We start from the raw sequence: 25,840 nt of genomic DNA on the forward strand, positions 1-25,840 counted from the left end.
TGCTAGTGTGAATGCAGACTTCTCCTCCTCCCCTAGATCTACTTCCTTCCCACCACTCTCCCTGCCTTGTCTCTGCAATGTCAAAATGAATGAAATCCTGTTGTATTAATATAGGTTGAGAGAGCAGCTGGAGACCGGATTCTACACAGGTATTCTCAAGGAAGGTTATTCTAACCTATCTCAGGGTTATCAACAAGCAGGTAAAATTGCTACATGGATGGTAACACTCTTTCCATTATTGGTCATAGTATCAGCATTTGCTTTCAATGCCCACGATGTGTGATCTCAAATCAGATCAAATAGAAAGGCTTTGAGTTGGCAGTAATAGCAGGTTTGATGAAGGTAGGAATTGCACAGGTGTGCAGAACCTGTGCCACTGCCTTTTAATATTGCAGGAACACCCAGCAACCCCCCCCCCCCACCTGCCCTGGGGAAGGAGAGAACCAGGTGGAGTATGTGGAGGGGTTGGAGGAGAGGTGGAGAAAACGAAGAAGAGTATTCGTGTGAATGAGCATGGGAACGTTTACTGAGAGCTAAAGGAAGGGGCATATTTATCAAAGTGATCATCACAGGGAGTCCTAACTTTCAGCCCCACATGGCAATGCCAACATGAATTCCCCTGGCACTGGGCACCCACCCCCACCCCAAAGGAAAGTCTGCTGCAAGAGACCCCTATTTGCAGATTCCCCCGTGAGGAAACATTATGAGTGAGGGATGACCCAGCCATTGGATCTGTACGCAGATGTTCATGCTTGGGACCCTTTGCTTTATCATCATTTCCTGAGGTGACTTAACTCCCAGACCATCCGGGTCCTCTGTCCTTCGACTGTCAGCTTCAGAAAAATTGAAATAGCCTCCACACTTAATATTCTTCTTACCATCTTTAAGGGGATGATTGTCACTATGTGACACTTCTAAAGGAAACACCTGTCCTCTCTAAAATTAACTGCTTTATTAACTTCCTCAAGCCTAGGCCTAATTGGGATTAAAAACTGTTATTAAAATAATAGAATTTAAGTCTTGAAATTTAAAAAAAAGGTTTTGCTGACAGGAGTAACAGATGCAGTGGTAATAATATGGTTCTCAGTAGTTTGAAAGAATGCAAATTACTCACTTAGGATGAAAGAATAAGGCCATATCCAGAATTGAGTTGACGGTCCTGAAATACTGGAGAGGCTAGGAAGTGGGAAACTCTCTTCAGGAAAAGCAAGATGAATTTATGAATATGCTTAAATTTAATTGATAGAAACCTAGAGAGGCACAAGTTTTAAGCAAATGACAAGAAAATGTACATATTAGGCAAGGTCTTAAAAAAAAATACTAGATCTAGACCCCAAATATTAGTCCTCTGATTGACTGTCTTTTTAAGCCAATAGAGAAGTGTGAGTAAATGCCTGACAAGAATGGGATGTTAAACTCCCAGGCAATGGCGGAAGACTCACCACAAAATCTTCAGTTCCGTTCTACCCACACGAGTGCATCTTAAAAATTTTCCTTTTGTGGCAGTGTTACCCCTCTGCCACTTACTTTTGATTAACATTATCAGCACTTTTGGGTGTATCCTTGAAGATCCAGCCAATCTTGCTATGTAAAGGATATCCAGTTATCTGTGAGTAGACATTAGCAATGGTTTTAAAATCACTGCATTTGATCGGCTTGATTAGCTGATCATAATTAGATAACAATCCACTGATTAATTTAGGAAAAATGTAAATAGAAGGCAATACATAAATACCATTTCCAGAGGTAAAGATGCCTAATATAGGATATGTCAAGGAATTTAATATGTGGGCTATTTACTGCTTATTTAAGTATTAGCTAAAGCATGTCTAATATATATAAAAATGTCTGCTAAGGCAGTTTCTTCCATTATCTGACTAGTGTCATTATTCCCTTCATGTTGGCAGAAAAATTCAAGAACTAAATGACTGAATATTCTAAGAACTAAATGACTGAATTCTTGCACAAATGGTGATAGGAACTTCAAACAATACATTCTGACATTCTCTAACTTGTAGATGTTTGAGCTATAATTTACATGAGCTTGTGTTATATTTAGTCCACATGATGTATACGTATTAATTCCGTTTCCAAAGATCGGTTCAGCTAAGGCTTCCAAACTGGAGAGAGTTTCGTTTTCGTTTTTGTTTTTCTTCCACACTTACTCCATTCTTCAGTGAAGAAAAGATAGAGTGAGAATCATAAACTAGCTTATTGCAACTGTATGTATAACGAGACTCCATATTAATAAATAAAAAGCTAAAAGCAACTTGGCTATGGTTGGGATAATTTTGTAATAGCTCTTTTCAGATCTCTGGGCAACCCTGAGGATTTTATGTGCGGCGGAGAAGGCAGGGACTTGAAATGGGGTGGGGGGCTGCGCACTGAATACTGACATTCAGCCTCAGAACTTCAGCCACAAAACTTGATCCGTTAAGTGATGAGCTACCCTCTTTCCCCCTTACTTAATCCCAGTTCTGTCTCTGACTTGGACTCATTTCAGTCTTCTGCGTACATCATCCCACTTACTAAATGGCAAGAGCTTCCCTGTACTATGCACCTGTGCTTGGCGTCTGCCCCTTCTGCCATTGTAAGACCTTCATGCTGCGTGATGTGTTGCTCATGAGGAAGGTTACTTGAGACATTCTCAGTTTGGTGCATGGGACTGGCACAATGAAGGCTTGCTTCATTTTATTTATTTATTTTTTTTAAAGAGAAGGATCTATAGAGAATTAGTCTCCATGTGCTGCACATTGAACCATAAGGTTTTTCTATGGCTCGTTACAATCCTCACAACAACTCTCTACAGTACTTATTTTACCAATAGATTTGAAACTCCTATTACCGCTATAGGAAATGCATTTTTGTAAGGGAATTTTTAGTGCATTTACAATTCATCAGTTCATTTATTCACTCTACTTTTTGGGTATCTACTGTTGAGATACTAGTGTGAGGGAAGAACAGAAAAACCAGTTGACTGACCCTGCTGTGTGAGGAATTAACAGTCTTCCCAGACTTCAAAGCTAATAGGAATTCAACAAGAAGCAGAGAAGGGGGGGCATACCAGTTAGTGATTACCACCCAAGGAGGGGCACCAAACACTGTTGTCTTTCTCAGTAGACCTGGTTTGTTTATTTCTGAAATGGTGGTTGTGAAGGAAGAGAGTCATTTATTGAGTTAGAGGAAGTTATGCTTGGTAAACTTGGATGGAGATCACCACCTCTTTTTTTCTTGATTAGGTTTTGGCTCTCGTTGTCATAGGACATCCCATTAATGAGTAGCTTTTCCGAAAGAGCACTGCAAATAGAACAACACCAACATTCCCACTCACTCAGCTGCCCCAACACTACTCACAACAAAGAAATCTGGTTGTAGTTGAGTATCAAGAAATGCTCTGAAGAGAAAAGAATCCATGAGTATGGTCTGACTCGTGTGTTTACAGGTCATTGCTAGTAATGACAGAAAGAGAACACACGTCTTACATCCAGAGTCCAGCTGGCCAATAGCATCTTTTCCTGTCCCTCCTCTCTGAGTGCTTCCAGGTCCGTGGTGTCGGGCACAGATATCAATACTGGGAATGCAGGAGGGAACAGAGTCTATGAAGATGACAGTCTGGAGGGGACTAGAAAGAAACACATTTTGCATTTCATAGTGTTTCTAGCTCATAGGAGTCTACACCAAATGGAAGTGCCCACTCGTGTCACATCTGTGACTAACAAACAGATATATTCAAGTACAAATCATTTTAGGGGGAAAAAATCTGGTCTTTTCTTCTACCAAGTAAATAATACCAGCAGGAAGGGAGGGAAAGAGAAAAAAGGAAAGAAGGAAGAAAGGGAGGAAGGGAGGGAGGGAGGAATGGACTTAGGACACAGAAAGAAATGTGCACAAGGAGAATCACTCATAACAATTGTGTTAATTATTGCATGAACTATTTAAAAATCTCTTTGAAACCTTACTGCAGTTAAAACAAGAAAAAATATAATTTGAGCAAATGTTTTTCCTAATACACTGCGATTGTTGTTTCTGTTTTATTTCTTTATACTATTTTTGTATTGCACTCTCTCAAGATCAAACGTAATTTTTCTTTGCAGTGTATTAACACTGATGTTGAATTTTACTTACATGTCTCAGGTTTTCAAATGTCTGAGATAGGTGATGTTTTCCCTCTCTGTGTTGTCTTCCTATTTTGAATATATACATCGTTCTTAATGGTTTAAAGAAGCAAACTTTCTTTTACAATATCTGTGGTGCTTTCATTCTTTTTTTTTCTTTTTTTTGGAGACCGATTTAGATCCCAGTCACTGTACTTTTCTCATTTAGAACATTAGCAATGTCCCTGCATTAAAATCTAGCACCCCTTTATGCACGATGCATAACACACTTCTTATTTATTGCATGATGCAAATAAGGCTCTAAAACCTTATTGTACTACAGTGAAAGAATATTCTCCAGTTTTTCTGGTATTTATTTATTGTTTTAATTATGTATTCATATAATCCTTCACTTCGTTCCAAAAGACTGATTTTATTGTAGATGTGCTTAAAGTACATGAGATTTAAAAATATGGTTATTTTAAGTATATTAAGTCTTTTGATTTGATACCTTAATGTCATAACTTCACAAAACTTTGAAGGGGGGATTTATTTATATGTAAAAGAACACAGTGATACAACCAAGAAGTAATGAAATTGCTTTCGTAAGATACCCATAAAAAGAGAAATACGTACAAAGAATGCAGTAAAAGGTAGTTTTACTTTTCATTATCAGATGTTAACCTGAGCCCTATAGCTAATTCAGTGCTAACAGTTTACAGTGAGCTTATGAGCACCAACAAACTCATGGTTATTTGTCCAGATTTACCAAAATAAACTGAATTGCACACACATTCATTCATGACTTTGTCTTCTATCCAACACTAATTATAAAACTTAAAAATATCCCATTGTTGAACACATGAATAGAAAGGAACATGCTTGTATACACACATAACTTGGCAGAATTCCATGACCATAGAAGGCATAAGGTTTTTTCTGAATAACTAATGGACAACCCCTGGGCGTCTCCCACAGACCTTGTTTGTACCTTCCCACATTTCCTTGCTTAATTTGAAGAGGGCCATTTCTGTTAAAATGTTATATTTATATAACACTTTTATATATTATATAAATATATATATATATATATTTGGAAGTGGGAAAAAAAAATACAAAGCCCTAGGTCAGTAAATACTGACCAGGTGTGAGGTTTTGGGCAACTTTTTAAATTTTAAATCTCCATTTACTCTGTCAAACTTTCCTAGAGTCGATGCATGGATTAAATAAAATCACATGTAAAAAATGGTGGAACAGTACTTGTTTCCTCTTTGTGATCACCTAAAATTCTCTGGCCTTTTGTATTTTGCTTTAGCATTTAAAGTAGCATCCGTTTTAGTGTAGTATTTAATATATCAATTGAGTTGCACAAACATGTAAAATCCCAATCATACATTTAATACATGAATTGGAAACAGTGTTTTCTTTACGTTCACATTTCAAGAAAAAAATTTTGTTGCAGCTTTCACTTACTTCAGCTTCCATGTCTTTGTCATTTCCAGAGCCATGCCCCCCACTCTCCGAGCATATCATATTTGGAGTTTCATTGAGATCGAGACCATTTTTAATTTAGGTATGATGCAGTGGAAACTGTGTTCCATATTACAAGTGCCTTTTATATAACTTCAAGCATAACCTTCAGCCTATACCTTCATTCAATAGATACATAATTGTGATCTACATTGTAACCATTATATTTTTTCTATTTTATTTTCCCCACTTATTTATTATGAAATGAGCATGAAATCTGAGGTGTTTAAGAGTATATGTGAACATTCCATTTACTCCATGAACTATGATGACATAGGGAGAAGCCAATTGGAGGTAGCATATCCAAATTACATATATAATGATTGTTCACCTTAATACCATACTTAACAAAGATTGCATCAATATACAATTATCTGATCTGTGTAGAATATTTTTCTGTTAAATCACATGTGATTTAACACATATTCTTGGGTCAAGGTAAAATTCTACAATACCTTGTCCTATAGTTGATGTTTTCTAAGTTCAGATGCTTTCTTGCTTCCATGAATTTATAATAGAATCCAGGAACAAATTCTAGAGCCTCCAGCCAGAAACTCAGCCTTCCAGCAATGAATGAAAAAGAGAATGCCCATCTGTATTGGGTCCAACTGCCGCAGACCTATGGTAATAGGGTTCTTACCATTGATGGACAGGAATTCCATTTCTGTGAGTGGCTTTCCTTGGGTATTGCTGTCTACGCCATTACTAAGCATGGTTCAATGCATGCAAATTAGAAATCACTCTTGTGTTGACTCGTGCATATGCCAACTCCACTTCCCCCACTTACCAAACTATAAGTACTATGATTACTCAAAATAGGTTACAGTAATATGTTGACACTGAAAAGTTGAGTTGACCCTATCTGAGAAGTCAGAAGCCCTCGTCTGTGATATTGATGAGTTTCTGTGGCCAGACCTGGAACTTAAGAGTAAGAACTTACATACTTGCATACTCTATATATAGTACAAAACATATTTGATACAAAAGAAACTAATAAAATGAGTAAGAGTGTACCTGTCACCCACAAATTACACGAGTAGTTAAGCCTTCCCTTGGACATTCCATTATCACATTTTGGTGCTCCCAACAGTGATCCCAGAGGAAACATCTGTCCTGGTTTTGTGTTGACTGTTTCCTTGCTTTTCTTTATAGCTCTGCATATGTGTCTGTCCTTGTCAACATAACGTATATTTTTGTGTGGTTTCAAACATTATGTAAACAGTAAGATACTGCATACATTTTTATGCAACTTGCTTTTCCTTACTCAAAATTGTGTGTGTTTAATGCATATGGATGTTCATAGGTATAGATCACTTATTTTCAACATGGTAATATCCCATTATATGAATATGCCATTATCTGAACATGCCGTACTTTATCTTTTATCTAGCTGGATTTGGGAAATAAACATAACATATTTACAACAGGAAGTATTCAGACATTGCACGTAAAAATTGTATATGTTCTACGATACACCTATGTCAGAATTTTGTTATTGTGTTTTGTTTGTACCCAGAACCACCTTTCCACCCACCCCCTACTCCAACCTCCAACATTCTTCCTGGTGTGTGTGTGTGTGTGTGTGTGTGACTGAAAGCACATCCTGAACTATTCTAGGTGGTGCCAAGTTAGTGTTTTTCTAGATTGTACGAATTGACACTCCAGTCATTATAAGAACATTTCTGTTGCTCCAAGTTTTCTCCTATATTTGACATTTTCAGACCTTTTAAAGATTTTCCTGTCTGGTGGGGTAAAAAGGAGTCATGTTTTTAGTTTTGTTTTTCTGGATATGGAAGGACAAAGATGGGATTGCAGGGTGTCACATTTTTGTTTTTATTAGCAGTCCTCTGATTATTAATGACATTCAGCACATACACCTGATGTGTGTGTGCATATGTAATACTCCTTCCTATTTCCATTTGTTTCTTCTTTTGTGAAATGAAATCCATGCTCATGTCTTCCATCCATTTTTCTATTGAGTTCATTCTTTTCTCTTATTGACTCATTGGAGTTTACCATATATTAATAATACTAATCCTTTTTTGGCTGTCTGTCTTGTGAATAATTTTCAGTTTGTATTCTCATGATGCTTGTACTGTATGTAACTTTTGGGATGTATTTTGATGCACAAGTCATTTGAATGTAAGAAAATTTGTCAGTGTTTTTTATCTCTTATATATACTTTTTTTGCATTGTATTAAAGAATCTTCTCCAAGGTCTTAGCATAGAGAATGTTCTCCTCTATTTTATTTTGAGCATTTTAAATTTTTAATCATTATCTATTGCTGAAAAACAACATTACCACAAACATAATGGTTTAAAATAACCTATTTACTGTCTCACAGTTTCTGTGGGCCGGGAATCAGGCATGGCTTACCTGGGTCTTTGTTCAGGGTGTCTTACAGAGCTGCAAGCGAGGTGCTGCCCAGGATGGGGCTCTTACCTGAGACTCACTTGGAGAAGCGAGAGCTTTGGAGCTTTTATGGGCCTTGGCAGGAATCACTTCCTTGTGGGTTGTTGGACTAAAAGCCTCAGTTCTTTTCTGGCTTGGCTGGAAACCGTCCTCAGTCATTTACCATATGGGGTTATCCATATGTCAGTTTCCTTCACAAAAGACAGGATGAGAGAGAATCAGTAGAAAAAGTGCCAACCATGTAGCACATTCACCGAAGTGACACCTAGTCCGTTTTGGTTAGACGCCAAGTCACAGGTCCCAACCACCGCCAAAGGGAAAGAGTACACAGGGACATGAATACCGGGAGCTGTGGTAATTGGGGGCAATTTTAGACTCCATTTAACACAGATTTTGTTTTTTATATTTATTTAATCTGCTTTACATTAATGGTGTTGATTCTGAGATTTTTATTTATTTTTTCTGTATGAGTAATCTGCCATCCTAGACTGAAAAGATTAAATAACCTTTCCTTTCCCACCATCTTTTGGTGCCATCTCTACCACATATCAGGTCCTTATGTCTTGTGTGAGTCTCTTCTGAGCTCTCTGTTTCATTCTGCTGGCAAATTTGATTACGCCAATGATAGTACCACACTGTCTTAATTACTATTGTCTTCCTGTTAGCCTGAAATCTGGCAAGACAAGTCTTTTTATTTTCTCTTCCCTCCATATGCATTTTAGAATTAATTTGCACAGTTCCTCAAAATAAACAAACAAAGAACAATACATGTTAATTGTAAACGCATTACATCAATGTTAGAGAATTCACCTCTTAATTCACCTCTCCAGGAGCATGTTATTTCTCCTTTATATAATGCTACATTTGTTACTCTTTTGATAGATTTCAGTCTGAGCACTTTATATATTGTAATTACAGCAGATGCTATTTATTTTTAAGTATAAATGCTATTCGATGCTAGTATATAGAAAATGCAATTGATTTTTGTGTATTTCTGTTGTATCTGGGAACTTATTATATCCTCTTACTAATTTAATAATTTACCTGTAATTTTTTTCAGAATACTTACATGGAGGTTTGTGTAATGTGTAATTAATGAGAATTATATCCCCTTCCTTCTTACTACTTTTTAATGTCCTTAGTGCATTTGTTAGGGCCTCCTATGAAATACTAAATGGGTTTAGTCCTAGTGAATGTTCTTGTACCGCTCCTGATGTGAATGGAGTGCTTTTGCATTGCCATTGCATTGACTGAGCAAATGGATGCTGCGTGTGTCCATAGTTTCCCCTTCTCACCATGTGGTGTTCCCTTCTATTTCTAGTTTGAGAAATAACTTTTTATCATCAGGGCATGATGAGATTTATTCAGTGCTCTTCTCGGCATTTCTTTTGATAGCCACATGTTTCTTTGCCTTTATCTGTTACTGTAGTACAAATATATGAAAATATTTTTTTCTTTTGAGATTAAACCAAACTTGATTTGCAAGGATAAAACCAGGCTGGGAATGATTCATTATATCTCTGTATGTTGCCGGATTGTGTTTGCTAATATTTATGATGTTGACATCAACATTTGTAATTGTGATTTTCTCATACTGTACTTATCTAATTTTGAAGTCAGCTTACCTACATAGAATAAATTGAGGACACTCTATTTTTATATTCTCTGGAAGAGTTTGCATAAGATTGAAATGATCTAAAATTAAGAATGTTAGAACTTATTTGTAAAACCAACTGGTCATTGTGGTTTTTTTGTGGAAACATTTTGACTATGTATACAATCGTATTTGATGCTTATAGGCTTATTTTATTGAGGTCAGGTGTTAATTCTGAAGCCCATTTTGAACAAAGGAATTTGTTCTTTTAATGTTCACATATACTGTCCTAAATATGCTCAAAATGCATTCTACTACCTCTCTCTAATTATCCAACCCCAACAAATTTTTTTCATCCCTAGTATGTGTGCCTTCTTTCTTTTTGGTCCTTTATCAGGTCTTGCCTTTTATCTAAGTCTCTTCAAAGACTAACTTTTGGCTGTTTTTGTTCATCTTACTATTTTGTACTTATTTGATATCTCATAATTTTGGCTCTTGATCTTATATATTCCCTTCAAACTATTTTTATTTATTTTCTCTAATTTGCTGCTGTTGTTTTGTTTTGTGTCTTTAATCATATGGCTTTTTTTTTTTTTTTTTTTTTGTCAATGCCCACCACCCAAAAACCACCAGGAGAAAGAGGATTTATTGTTTATTACAGTAAAAGGGATGGAAATAGTACAACTTTGCTCTAAATGACCTGTTGTTAGGAAGTGGGGTAATTCTATGATTGAGTATCTGAATAAATTCTATCTAGAATTCTATCTAGAATAAATTCTATCTAGAAGGAGGGAAAATGAGAGGCAAACTTTGTAATTGGTTAAGAAGTAGCCGTAACTCCTATGAGCTAGAAGAGAGGGATGTGTATAGTGTTCTGTGGTTTGGAAAATATTCATGTTTTTTCTGTGTCCAGACAGACAGACAGTTATGGAGTGGCCTTGCTTTTGTCTTGACCCGTCTTAGTCACAGAGTTGCTCTGTTCTTGGAAATAGTTTATGGTCAATGGGAGGACACCAGACCTCCCCGATGACAGCCAGCCAGCTTCTAGAGGTCCAGAGCTGTTTTGTTTTGTTTTGTATTCTCATTGAAATATATTTATTCTCTTTATTATGTTAATCTAAGGCTACCAATTTACCTGTAAAATCCTGTTGGTTGTATTCACAAATTTTAATGTGTAGTTTTCCCACTATCCCTTCTAAGTATTTTCTCAATCCCAGCGTGATCTCTTATACAACCCTGCATATTCACATATTTATAGAGTTTCTCTGACTTATCTCTTGCTGTCACTTTTTATCTTCAGTGCATTGTAGTCAGAAACTCTGAGCTATATGGCACTAGTTTTGTTAGATGTAAGGCTCTCTGCCTGGATATGGACTGGTATCTGGTAAATTTTTATATAAATGCTCTATGTGTTGTGTAAAAATAGTGGATATTCTCCTCTTGTTGGGTAAGATACTCTGAAAATCTGCTGGGTCCAACTCGACAATTTTCTTATTCAAACATGTGTATCTGTATGAGTTTTTTCCTAATCTTCCAATTATATAAAAGCTTAATGTCATTAAAGGCATATGCATGTTATATTTAGTATTTATAAGACATTTTATGAATAAGCCTTAATATAGTGATTCTCTTTTCTCTAAAATTGCTTTGGGTTTAAACAGTGTTTTTTGGATGATACTAGATAACAAGTTTCCCCATCGTTTAGTATTAGCCTATCATGTAATTTTCATCTTAATGTCTTAAAACATTTATGGCCATTTATTTATTTAATTATGTGTTGAGAGAGAGCTGGGGGGAAGGGCAAAGGAAGAAAGATGATCTTAAGCAGGCTCCATGCCCACATCCGAGGCAGGGCTTGATCTCCCCATCTTGAGATCATGACCTGAGCTGAAACCAAGAGTCAGATGTTTAGCCAACTGAGCCACCCAGACCTCTGGCCTTATATTTTTAATATACAGTTTGTAAATACAATTAATTAGGTTTTTATTCCCATTCTAAAAATCATTATTTTTTTTTATCTCACGTGTTTAATCTTTTGATTTCATTGTGATTATTCATCTGCTTGGATTTATTTATAATAATTAGTATGTACTTTCTGTTTATACTTCTCTTTACTATATTCCTTTTTAATTTTCTTCTGTTTTGAATTATTTTGAAATAATTGTCCCTCCTTCCCTTTTGCAGGTTTAGAAGCAATGTATATTATGTCTGTTATTTTGAGGCTTATAGCAAAATGAAAAGCAAATACCCAATACTTGTTTATACTTATTCATGTGTTTACTATCTTTCCTTTCTATGCCATCTAACTGTCAGAGTTTTTCATCTGTATCTCTTTTTTTCCTATTTGAAGTGTATTTTAATATTTCTCTCAATTTTTTTTGGCCTAAAATTTGTTTTTGTCACTCACTCACAGAGGATTGTGGTTACAGTTGTAGGTTAACAGCACTTTGAATCCATTATCCCGGTAAGCACTTTGGCTACTTCTGTTTTCTTTGTGAGATAAGTAGCAAGATCGGGGTCAGAGGTATCGGAAATGGGAGCCGTAAGAGAAGGTATAGAATAGTCCTGTGGGAGATGAGAGTGTAAAGAGGGTGGGAGCAGAAGTGTTGCACCATGGCCCGCAGCACTCAGGACCCCCTCGATGGGAATGGCTCTGCATTTAGGCCCACAGTTTCTCCCAGCCTTGTTCAGCTTCACCCATGCAAGTGTGAAAAACAAAAACAAAAACAAAAACTGACAAGTTGGATCGACCAGAAAGTGGCAATGTCAGAGTGAGATGACAGGATAAAAGAATGTGAGATGAGGTTGTGAGTCGGGGGAGGGATTGTAGGGAGAGAGACTTAAGAGACAATAAGGTTTAGGACATAGAGTTATAAAGGACCCTAGATTCTGGTGGTACCAGAGACTTTTGTCAGAAACACATTGGGAAGGCAGGAAAAAATGCTTTAAGAGTAAGCTCTTGGAACTGAGATTACTGAAACCTAGAAATTACTGCTTACATTCAATCTAGGACACCTTCAAACCACGCAGGAGGAGAGCCCAAGAGAGCATAGCCAACCCTTGAATGAAGTTCAAAGAACAAATGCCTTCTGGGGTGAGCCAAATTAGAGTGGGGACAAGAAAGGAAAAGGCATGTGCAGAGGAGACATGGGGATGTGGAAGATTTTACTGGCTGAGTTCCCCAAGGCACAACGCGGAAGTTTCAGGAGCTGGAGAAGGGCGGGAAATAGTTTTGAACAGTATCACTTGGTTTTAGAGTGTAGCCGAAGAGAAGAATGCCACGCTCTTGGGATTGTTGGCTGAACGTCAGTAGCACACGTGTTTACCGTCCGCGAGCCGAACCAAGACAGCCCCACCAGGAGAACCTCAGCTGGGCGCACCTGGGGCCAGCGACTCAGGTTTTTTGCCCCTCTGTGCACATCCGCATAGGACACGTGTCTTGATCATTGATTTGGGGCTACCAAGTGTTAGAAAGTAAGCAAGTTTGCCAAGACAATCTGCAAATACCAAGGGTCCACTGTATCTCAGGTTTTTTTCTCTCCTAATCTGACTCTTTGGTCTTTCAAGGATCTCTGCCCGGAAAACAGCTTCCAAGCTACCCCCCTTCTGGGTGCCTGAGCGCTCCCTGACTCACTTGAACGTCACCAGAGGTTCTGCCCGGCTCTTTCTTTCTGTAACTTATGAAAATGTTTGTCTTGATCTTACCCTTTCCTTCATTTTTCAGCCCTTTTTAAGAGTGATATTCTTTATTCTCAATAAGCCATTGAGAGGGGACTTCTGATTTTTTTTTTAAGTGTTCTTTGCAGAAAGTCTTGAAAGTGCAGTCAAATTTGAAGATCACTCAAAAATCCCTCACTGAGAAACAGCTTCTATTAACATCTGACCATGTCCTTTTACTTTCAGGTTTATAAAGATGCAGTGTTCTGAACTGGGATCTAACTTGAATTCAATTTTCAATTAATAGGGTAAATATAGGCCCAGTGATATTAATTCTAACTATGGACCTAATTGCTCATTTCTTTAGGTATATTTTAAGTTTATCATTCTCAATGGCTTTCAAAAGTCATTGTTGTCAGTGAGTCCAGTTCAGTAATTAGAGGGTGAGGCATACTGTCCAGAGTAGGAACCAATTTTATTTTTCCCCCAAGTACCCTAAAATGTTTCAGATGCATTAACGATAGCAGTGTAAACACAGGCATTTCAAATGACAAAGAGGGAATAATTGTTCATACAATATCATGGGCGAAGAGGGCAGGACTAACTAATCATGGTATCAAAGACAGAAACCAGAAAAGACAGGACCAAGAGATTTGCACGAATATTTTTAAAATCTTCTCTATGTCAAAAACAAACTAATAACAATAAGAGCATTAAAAAAGATTAGAAAACACAATTTCACCATAAACAAGTAAAGATTTAAAGTCTTAGTGTAGAAAAATCTGTGTATTTGTAGACAAAAAATGATTATTGCAACTTTAAATGACAGAACTTAAAAGCGATAAAACATACATAAAGCGAATAATCTGTTTCACCAATTGCTAGTACAAATACTGTTACTTTCCTTTTAGTTTACAATTCATAGTTTAAACTTCAAATTATTTCTTCTTAAGACCAATCCTCCCACTACTAAGTAATGGGGGAAAAAAGAAATACAGGAAAAAATGTCTTAAAGTTCCTTGGGATTTAATTAAAAGATTTCAGAACTACTTCCAAACATAAAATGAAGAAAGAGCTATAATCCCTTGTGGCCAAAACTTTCCCTGCTTCTCACCGGTATAAAGTGTCGTTTAGTTGACTGGTCCTGCCGAACTCAACAAGTGACTCGTCTACAGGGGCTAGAATCGCGTGCTTACACTGTTTCTGTGCAGCTCATATTACTGACCCATGCACAAAAGCCTAATTCATTTCAGCTTTCACTCTCTTTCTTTCTTTCTTAATTATATTCTCTAAAGCACAACCTACTAGGCATTGCTATTGGGTCTAGAAAAGCTGTCTACATTAGGTACACGTCATGCAGAAACCACCATCCATCCCTCCCCAACCTTGAAAAAAAAAACAAAAACCAAAAACCCAGGTACTTCTGTTGAGCCTGAATCACCAGCCTCAAATCCCCTCCCATGGTAATCTGATTTCTGGTATTTTCTTGTCCTTTTCTACACATACAATAGTTTTTGGGGTCATGCTGAACGAAATGTCAAGGTCTCCCTACTTCCAAGTTTTGAAAAAGAAAGATTGATATAGGTCACTGCATTTTCACAAATGTCCTGGATCCTTCAATAAAGAAATCAGTAGTCATCATAGTGACTAGCTTGGTGTCCCAAAGCATGGGTGAGGGAATTTTCTCAACCCACAGAAGTTTCCTTGTCTCAAGCAAACAGGCTCCAATTTATGTTAACACACAGTTATGTTGAAACTGTGTTTCTGTTGCTTATTTCTTGATTTACACAGTATGAGAATAGAATGCATCCTCTGCCTGCATAAAGAGCAACTTGGAAAGTCAAAAGATACAACTGACCAGGAAATATTAACACCATCAATGCCATTATTAAGTACATAAATTCAAATTAAGAAGACACCAATATTACATCTTAGCTTATAGAGCAAGAAAAGACCACCCATTTTGCTGGATGTAGCAAAAAAGTAAATTATCAACTAAAGCTTTGGAAATATAAGTATAGATTATTTATTAAAACAAGTTGGCTGTATGCCAGGCATTTTAAAGTTCCTCTCTTTCACCACCATACATTGCCTTTTGGCCCAGAATTCTCATTTCAAGCATCTTATTCCATAGGAAAACAAAAAAGAAACATGAAAGATGTATATATAAGGATGTTCATCACAAGTGTCCTTCATCACATCAGGACATTGAAACGTCCTAAAGACACAAGAAAATCAATGAAGATACATAGTATCTGACTAGAAAAATCCATCTGATAACTTTTATTAATTAATTATGAGAAACAGCTATAAAAGAATATTATTTTAATATTGGATAAATTTATAGATTACACTGAAGTATGTCAATGTCATTCTAATAGGTCAACAATGATTAAATATCAGTAATTTCCAATTATTCAATCTAATATTATATGCGTCGATATCTGAATTATCTATACAGTCATATTTTATATACACATACTTATGGTTATTATAGGTCAAATGTTAGCATGGTTATCTTTGGGTATTGAAATTTCAGATGAGTGTTTTTAATTTTCTTTATGCTCATCTGTGATGCTATTAGAATAATTGTTTTAAAATGATGGGAGAAACTAATTGAAAACTTAAAGAAAAACATACCAAAGTATTTCCCCCCAAAATAGTATCCTCAGAGGATTGAATATAAAATTTAAAAACTGAGTTAAAAGGGCTATTAAGCAAATGAATAACTGTTCAATCTCAAAAGTTCTGAAAACAACTTGAAATCAGACCTTTTGCCCCAAAACAAAAAATTATTTTTAAAAATACAATGAAGACATACAAATGGCTATCAGACACATGAAAAAATGTCCATCATCACTAGCCATTAGGGAGATTCAAATTAAAACTACATTGAGATACCACCTTACACCAGTTAGAATGGCCAAAATTAGCAAGACAGGAAACAACATGTGTTGGAGGGGATGTGGAGAAAGGGGAACCCTCTTCCACTGTTGGTGGGAATGCAAGTTGTTGCAGCCACTTTGGAGAAGTGTGGAGATTCCTCAAGAAATTAAAAATAGAGCTACCCTATGACCCTGCAATTGCACTACTGGGTATTTACCCCAAAGATACAGATGTAGTGAAAAGAAGGGCCATCTGTACCCCAGTGTTTATAGCAGCTAAGGCCACGGTCGCCAAATGGTGGAAAGAACCAAGATGCCCTTCAAGGGATGAATGGATAAGGAAGATGTGGTCCATATACACTATGGAGTATTATGCCTCCATCAGAAAGGATGAATACCCAACTTTTGTAGCAACATGGATGGGACTGGAAGAGATTATGCTGAGTGAAATAAGTCAAGCAGAGAGTCAATTATCATATGGTTTCACTTATTTGTGGAGCATAACAAATAGCATGGAGGACAAGGGGAGTTAGGAGAAGGGAGTTGGGGAAATTGGAAGGGGAGGTGAACCATGAGAGACTATGGACTCTGAAAAACAATCTGAGGGGTTTGAAGGGGCGGGGGGTGGGAGGTTGGGGGAACCAGGTGGTGGGTATTGGAGAGGGCACGGATTGCATGGAGCACGGGGTGTGGTGCAAAAACAATGAATACTGTTATGCTGAAAATAAATGTAAAAAAATTTTTAAAAATATCAAAATCAAAAAAATAATAGATGACTTCATTTTTTAAATAAAGTAAGTGCTTTTACATAGTGCTGCTGTTCACAGAATTTTCATGAATAATAAATGGCAATAGATAGGAAAAGCCTAAAAGATGTGAATAGCCTTTCATTCAACACTTCCAGCTCAAATTAAATTACAAATAAATCTACTTCATTAATTTAAAACATACTTCAGAGGACATAATTTAAAGCTTGATTAGACTTATTTTGTGAAGTTTTCTTTTTATAATTTATAGAAATAGGAACATATTTAATTTCTTTTTTCCCTTTTTTTCTTTCCTTTTTCTTCCTCTTTTCCTTTAATGACCATTTAAGAAATGACAACTATGACCGGGTAAAGTGAAAGATTCATAAGGACATGATCTAGATTATTCCAGGAAACAGCTAAAAAATAAAAATGGCCAGAGAACAATCAAACCCAATCCCAGCCCATCTAATGGTCAGTAGTAAACAGAGTTTGAAGTCAGCACCAAACTTTGAAAATGAACTGGGTGACTGTTGTTTTAAGGTATTGTGAATGAAAAAGAAATGGATCAAAAATATCATTGTCAACCACGTCACTCCTGATTTATTACTTCGTATTCTGTTCTTATGGTAGGATTCTCCTAGAGTCCTAACTTTTCTCTTAGACCAGATGGTGAGGACAATGAATGTGATGGCGGTGAATTCTCTTCAGAGACACTTTTTAATTCTTGGTATTCTGAGTCACTCCTGCTTTTAAGAGGGGTACCCTGCAGCAGAACCAGACATGGCTAGGAGTAAATGATTATAGGTCCTTAGAACTTCTCTTTCTTTCATTATTACTTATTATCTAATTGTTAGATAGTCGGAAGTGTGTGTTTAGTTTTCAAATATTTAGAGGTTTCCTTTCATTTCTTTCTTTTATTATACATCTTATTTTATTGTGGGTAGATAAGATGCTTAGTACCATTTCAAGCCTAGAATGTGGTCTATCTTGTTAACTGTACTTTGTGCACTTGGAAAGAATGACTGTGCTGATATTATTAGGTGAAATATTTTATAGCTGTCAATTCCATCGAGTTTATTTATATAATGTATATCTTTACTATTCCCTTCAGCCTGAAGGACTTCCTTAAAACTCGTAGTACAAAGCTGCTGAGAAAGCATTCTCTCCCTCTTTTGCTCTCTCATTGGAAAATATTGTCATTTTCCTTTAATTTTTGAAAGATATTTTGAAAGAAATTTTGAAACATATCTTCTGGTTTCTGTTGATTTTGATGAAAGGTCATCAATCACTCCTATCACTGCCCCCATGTATTTTTAAAGTGTTAGTTTTAAATCTACACTTTGAAATTTTTCTTTCAGCTTGATTGGCAAAAGCTTAATATGATTTGCCTGTGGGTTATTTTCTTTGTATTTATGGTGCTTGACATTGACGAACCTCTTAAATATGTAAATGTGTGCCTTTCATCAAACAGAGAAATTTTGTCCACTGATTCTTCAGATATATTTCCCTTCCTATTCTAGGATTAAATTCACTTGCGTATTTAAACCTTTATTTTAAAAGGTTAGCTTGACTAAACTGAAACCACAAAGTCTGTCTTCCTGTTGTCAACAACCGCTGAAACATGCTTACAGTTCTTTTGTCCTTATCTGGTGTGCTCAAATTCTGTTATGTACCATCCTAGCTTTGGCTCTGCCAGAAATCTGGCTAGAGTTTATATGCAGAATTTGGTCTTGCTATCCCATGGTTTTCTTTCCTGTACTTTCACTTTCACTTTTTCACTTTGACTTTTTCACTTTCATTTTCACTTTCATTTTCTCTTTCTCTTTCTCTTCCTCTTTCCTCTGTCTCTCTCTCTTTCTCTCTCTCATTTTCTCAATTCAGGCATAGGCATGACATCTATTTTGTCATTCATCAAAAGGGTAAGCATGCAGTTTTCTGGCTAAGTCTTATTCACTGAATGTAAAGCTACCTTTCTTAGAGGTACACAGGGGTCTCCAAATATAAAATAATGTTTGTTTTCTTTAGTTGGTTGATGAGTACACGTTTATTCACATTTCCATTTATATTATTTTGTGTATATTTATGAGTTAGTGTATCTTAAGGCTACTTTATCAGGTTGCGAGTTTTTAATTTCTAGACAACAGTAAATAATAGTGTTCAACTGGAAAGAAATAATTTTAGAGTTGGAAGGAATCTTGGCAATCACCTCGTCTGACTATACAAAAAATAATACCTAGGTTACATAGGTGATCTTTCCAAATGGTACATTGTCATTTATAAAATTGGTATGTAAAAACATCCTGAAAATTACCCAAATACTTACTATTAAATAAAAATCCATGGATATCTTACATAGTCTTAAATCTATTTTATTTTATATTATTTTAGGCAATAAATCTGTGTTTTAAAGACAAAATATCTCCTGAATGTGACAGTTTATTACTGCAAGATGATAAGTATTCATTGTGAATTGAAAGGTTACAAATTTACAATTTATAGTTAAACTTGGATAAAAAAGTTGGTTTTCTGTCAAAATATATTTTTATTCTCACTAGCAACAAACTAGATTTAAAATGTTTCCTTATCATTATTTTTCAAGTGTCTTGAAACTATGGGGTTATCTTCTAGCAATGCCCTCTGGATATTATTCATCAGTTTTCCATTTGGCTGCACTCCTGTGATTCTTCAGTAACCTTGAAATAAAACTCATATCCCAGGATACGCTCCTTACTAGCCCCTTCCAGAGAAAATCTGCAATAAAAGAAAAAAAAAATCTTCCGAACGATTTGGAAGATTTTTGATATGCTAACGATATGCACTCTGCAGTTTATAAGGAACATTCAGTGTGGATTCACAAACCTATTCAAACAGACTCCGCTTACACAAGCATCCTGGGTATTCATGTTCTCACTTTCAGTAAAGAACTGGGACAATTAATGCAAAAAGAGGATAAATCCCAGGTCTCATCAACTTTGCCGCTTCTGTTCCTAGTTCTTTATTACCTTTCATAGAAATGATAGAGTAACTTCCAAATTGAATAATTTAGAGGATTCATGTTGTATATATCTCTTCCTGAGCCCAGATCGTTATTGATCAAATATTATTTTACCCCAGTTTTTTCAGCAGAGATGAACCTAGGTTACTTGCTATTGTAATTACGATACCTCTCCTAGTCACTGAAATATTATTTTATAATGCATTGTTGTAGGTAACTTACTTTGAAATATTAACAGGAGACTGATTGCACTTCTGCAACTAGCAGCAAAAGTATTTTTTATTTTTAACTGAGTGATATTGGTTTTGTGCTAAAAGTTCATGAAAGACTATGGTAGCTTTTGCTTGCAGCTGCAATATCAAAAAGAGATGTTCTGGCTCTGGCTCCAGCTTTGGCTCTGACAGCAGAGCTGCCCCCAGCCTCTCCTTCAGGAAATTCAGCTCCTTCGTATGCAGCACAGCACTAAGGCAGCAGGCTGCAGAGGACAAGATGACCGTTACCCAGATTTGTGTCCACAGTCTCTACTACAGTACATCACACATCGGTCCTCAAGGCAGATGGTGACCTAGGTCATTCCTGACTTCAGTCCCTCTCACAAGAAGAACAACCAGCAATGATTTGTAGAAAGGATACCATTATGAAGCTGTCAGAACATGGAGATGAAGCCACGACACCTCTCTGGACTCCAGGGTCTGAGAAGAAAAGCATTAGACATGTGCAAGAAGAGAAGCTACATTCTGACTGCATCCCCATCCCAAGGCTGGTGCATTGCCTCACTGAGTGGGGCCCCCGAGGCCTGTAGGTTGTCCACTGGGCCTAAAATGCATATTCAGTTTCCCCACATTGTACGCTGCTTCTCAGGATGTCACTCAGGTCTTGCCTCAAAGAGATCCCAGAAAAATCTGTGGGGCTCAATGAATGGGAATCAGGAAAAGACACAGAACAAGGGTGGGACTTCAGAGAAACCAGTAATCAGATCATGGTGGACTGCATTCCTGCTTGTCATAGTACCAGCCAGGGACTCTGCCCACCTATTGATTTCTAGAGAAATCAGGAACAGGAGGAAAGCTGGGAAATTCACAAATACATGGAAATCAAACAACACAATACTGAAATACCAATTCATCAAAGAAGAAATTTAAGAAAGGTATAAAAATATATCTTGAGAAAAATGAAGTGGAACACAACATACAAAAACCTGATAGATGCATCAAAAGCAGTTGTAAGAGGAAGGATTATAGCTATAAATAATTGCATTAAGAAAACAAAAGAGAAAGATCCTAAGTAAACAATCAACATTATATCTCAAGGAACTAGAGAAAGAACAAATTATGCCCAAATTTAGTAGATGGAAGAAAATAATAAAGATTTGTATAGAAATAAATGAGAGAATGGGAAACAATAGAAAAGATTAACAATGCTAAGTTACTAGTACACTAATACTAATGCTGTCTTTGAAAGACAAGCAAAATTGACAAACCTTTAGCTAAACTTACCAAGAAAAAAGCACTCAAATAAACAAAAGCAGATATGAAAGATAAGAAATCACCATCGCTGCCACAGAAATACAAAGGATTATGAGACACTACTGTAAACATCGATAGACCAGCAAATTGATCAACCTAGAAGAAAGAGATATATTTCTAAAAATATACAACCTACTTTATAAAGAAATATAAAATCTGAGTAGACCAATAATAACTAAGAAGTTTGCATTAGTAATCAAAAGACTCCTAATAAAGAAAAGCCTGACACCAGATGGTTTGTTTCACTGGTGAATTCCATCAAACATTTAAAGAGGAATTAACACTAGTCTTTCTCAAACTCTTCCAAAAAAAAAAAAAAAAAAAGAGGAGGGAACACTCCTGAACTCATTTTACCAGACCAGCATAACCCTGATACCAAAGTCAGACAAGGACACTGTAAGAAAGGAAAACTATAGGTCAATATCCTCAATATAAATGCAAAAATTCTCAATAAAACGCTAGCAAACAAATTCAACAGCATATTAAAAAGATCACACACCATGATCAATTGGATTCACCCTTGGGATACAGGAATGGTCAAATATGCAAAAATCCATAATCAGATACACCACATTAATAGAATGAATAAAAATCACATGATTATCTCAATAGATACAGAAAAAGCCTTTGACAAATGCAATTTCTTTCCAGATTAAAAACTCTGAACAAACTGGGTATGGAAATAAACATAATATAAAAATAAAATATAAAAATATAGAAATCAACATAATAAAGTCTGTATATGACAAGCCCACAGCTAACCTCATACCCACTGATGAACGATTGAGAGCTTTACTTCTAAGAGCAGGGACAAGACAAAGGGTGTCCACTCTCACCAAGTCTATTCATCGTAGTATTAGAAGCAATTCGGCAAAAATAAGAAGTTGAATGAAGGAGTAAAACTGTCTCTGTTTGTAGATGAAATTATTTTACATACCGAAAACCTTAAAGACTCCAGTAAAAACTGTTGGAAATAATCAATGAATTCAATAAAGTTGCAGGATATAAAATCAACATACAGAAATCTGTTGCATTTCTCTACATTAACAATGACATTTCTGAAAAAAGAAATAAAGGAAACAATCCCCTCACAATAGCCTTGAAAATGGTAAAATACTTAGGAGTAAATTTAACCAAGGAGGTGAAAGATCCATACACTGAAAACCACAAAACTCTTATGAAAGAAATATTACCATAAATGATAAGATTTATCATACTCATGGATTGGGAGAACTAATATTGTTTAAAATGTCCATACTCCCCAATCTCAGTCATACCTCAATAAACCTGGGGAAAAAAATAAAAACACAAACTGTAGATTATTAAAAAGGCAATGAAAGCTTGAAGAAAATAAATATGTGAGAGAGCATTAAGATAAATCTCTTTTAGTTAGAACGATGTGATTACTTTGAAATCTTGTCTTTATCCTGGATATCCATGCTTGAGTTCACTTCTCATAAAAGCCAAGTAAGCTCTGGTTTTATCAACCCACTTACAGATAGCAGCTATAAACTCCAGAGAAATTACAAAAATAAATGGTAAGTAAACAAGCACACAACCACTGGAAGACACTGGAGAACGATCCAAAGGTATCAGAACTTTCAAAGAGATTCTTCATTGGAAGGGGGAATGGACCTGGTGAGTTGGTTGGTCTCACCACTTCTAGCCAAGATGGTGGGACTCCCCTGTACTGCACATGGCCGCTACAAGGCCAAGAAAAAACTTCACTGGAGAGTGAACAAGGAAACTGGGAAAGGGGAGTATCAGAGATTGGGGCACAGATTCTGTGCATTAACTCTGCCTAAATATCTGGCTGAGCCTAAACACAAATGCCAAGGACAGAGTCTTAGTAGTTTACACGAAGACATAATAGCGGAGCAAAGTTGGCTGCTACTCAAAAGTCTGACTTTCAATCTGAGAACAACCAAATTAAACTACTAAAAACAAACAAAACAGAAAGTTTCTGTGGGGTAAAATAACAGAATCAGATTCCTACAAAATAAATTTCCCAAAGTTTAAGATACAACCTAAAATTCTAATACCTGAAGAAATATGGAGATGGAAACTATATTCAGTACAGAAGACGATTATGTGAGACTGACTATGAAAAGACCCAGATTTTGGAATTAGGAGACCAAGATTTAGAGATTGATTTATTTGAGAGAGAGAGAAAGAAATCGAGAGTGTGTGTGGGAGCCATGGGAGGGGCAAAGGAAGACAGAGAAAGCTGACTCCCCACTGAGCATGAAGCCCAGTGAGGGCTAGATCTCACAACCCTGAGCTCATTACCTGAGGTGAAGTCAAGAGTCAGATGCTTGACTGACTGAGCTACCCAGATGCCCTGAGACCCCCAAGGATTTTATTTTATTTTTAAATTTTTAAAAAAGATTTATTTATTTATTTAACAGACAGAGATCACAAGTAGGCAGAGAGGCAGGCAGAGAGAGGGGAGGGGGAAGAAGGCTCCCTGCTGAGCAGAGAGCCCGAGGCAGGGCTTGATCCCAGGACCCCCGGATCATGACCTGAGCCAAAGGCAGAGGCTTTAACCCACTGAGCCACCCAGGTGCTCCCCCCTGACCAAGGGTTTTATAAAGTAGTTATTATAATCATGTTTTGTGACATAAAAGAAAATTATTCTGGAATATCTGAAAAATGGATATCTCAATCAATAAATAAAACTAAAAAAAAGGCGATATTTGAATTTAAAAAGACCAAATAAAATTGTCTAATATTGTTATAGTAGAATGGGGAGAACAAAAGTTGTGAACTTGAAGACACATACATAGAAATGACTGAAAAAGTGAACAGAACATTAATAATATTTAGGGGCAATGACAGGCATATATTTGGAGTCCCTGAGGGGAAAAAAAAAGAAGAATGGGACCGAAAAGATATTAGAAAAATAATCACTGAAATTTTCTCAAATTTATTGCAAGTTAAATTTTTATTCAATGACTTCAGGAAACCTCAATCAGATTAAAAAGGGAAGAAAACTATGACTAGACCCACCATAGTCAAAACGAAGTAAATCAAAGAAAGATAACATCTAAATGCAGTGAGAGGAAAATGACACTACATATCAATGGAACAATATTTCAGAGGATTCATGGCTTCAAAAATAATGAATTTTAGAGGATATAGGACCAACATCTTTACAGTGATGAAAAAAAGAAAAAAAAAAGATACACCCACAAAAACAAAAAACCCAAACTGTCAACCTGGAATTCTATAAACCACTTCTAGCCTGAGGGTTGTCAAAGGAAAAAGAAAGAGTTGTCTCACAGTTGTCTCAGGAAAAAGGAAATAAAGACATTGTATCATAAATAAAACCTGAGAAAATGCTCTCCAACTCATTTGAGCTACGAGAAATGTTAAGGATGTACTTTAGGTTGAAAGTCAATGAAACAGATGGAAACATGTATTCAGGAAGGTATGAAAACCATCAAAAACAGCTAGTGCCTTTTGCCACATCTACTGTGAGAATGAAGCCCGTTCTCAGCAATCAGACTGTCGACATTCTGGAAAATGTCAACGTCACGCTGAAGGGACGCACTGTCATTGTGAAGGGCTCCAGAGGAACCCTCTGGAGGGACTTTAATCACATCAGCAGAGTATCCGGTCTCCTTGGGGGGGAAAAAAAAAGAGGCTCAGAATTGACAAATGGTGGGAAATAGAAAAGCACTGGCTACTGTCCATAGGATCTGTAATCATGTACACAACACAGTCAAGGGCGTTACACTGGGCCTCCCTTACAAGATGAGTCTGTCTAGGCTCACTGCCCCATCCACGTTGTTATTCAGGAGAGTGGTTCTCTTGTTGAAATCTGAAATTTGTGGCATGAAAAACATACCTGCAGGGCTCGGCTGAGGCCAGGTGTTAACTGTTCAGTGCCTGAAGTCCAGAAAGATGAGTTAATTCTTGAAGAAAATGATCTTAAACTTGTATCAAACTCAGCTGCTTTGATTCAGTAAGTCACACCGTTAAAAACAAGGATATAGAAAATGTTCAGATGGTATGTGTTTCTGGAAAAGGAATAGTTCACAGGCCGATGAATAAGATCTAAATTGTCCAGCTACAGAAAAACACAAGATTTCAGATGATTTTTCAGACTCATTTGTAATATTTCAAAGATGCAGTTAAAGCTATTGATTTGGGGTTTTTTCTTAAACAACATATATATATATATATATATATATATATATATATATATATATATAAATAAAGTAAAATGCTATTGCATCTGCCTTCTTAATCTATTGGAATTCATGTATAATAAAATAAAAATGTGATATATTTAACCACATACAACTAAAAAAAATGCATACCAAAACCATCAAAACAATACACAAAGAAAAATGGGAAATGAGGATATAAGTTACTATATCATTCATAAAGGA

The 25,840-nt window shown here is 36.3% G+C and overlaps 1 pseudogene; it reads left to right on the forward strand.

The window, feature by feature from the left end:
- Positions 1-24,625: 24,625 nt before the first annotated feature.
- Positions 24,626-25,605, forward strand: LOC116876160 (annotated as a pseudogene).
- Positions 25,606-25,840: the final 235 nt, after the last annotated feature.

Source organism: Lontra canadensis, unplaced genomic scaffold (assembly GCF_010015895.1).
Source record: "Lontra canadensis isolate GAN:19392208 unplaced genomic scaffold, GSC_riverotter_1.0 scaffold44, whole genome shotgun sequence".
Classification (NCBI taxonomy): Eukaryota; Metazoa; Chordata; class Mammalia; order Carnivora; family Mustelidae; genus Lontra; species Lontra canadensis.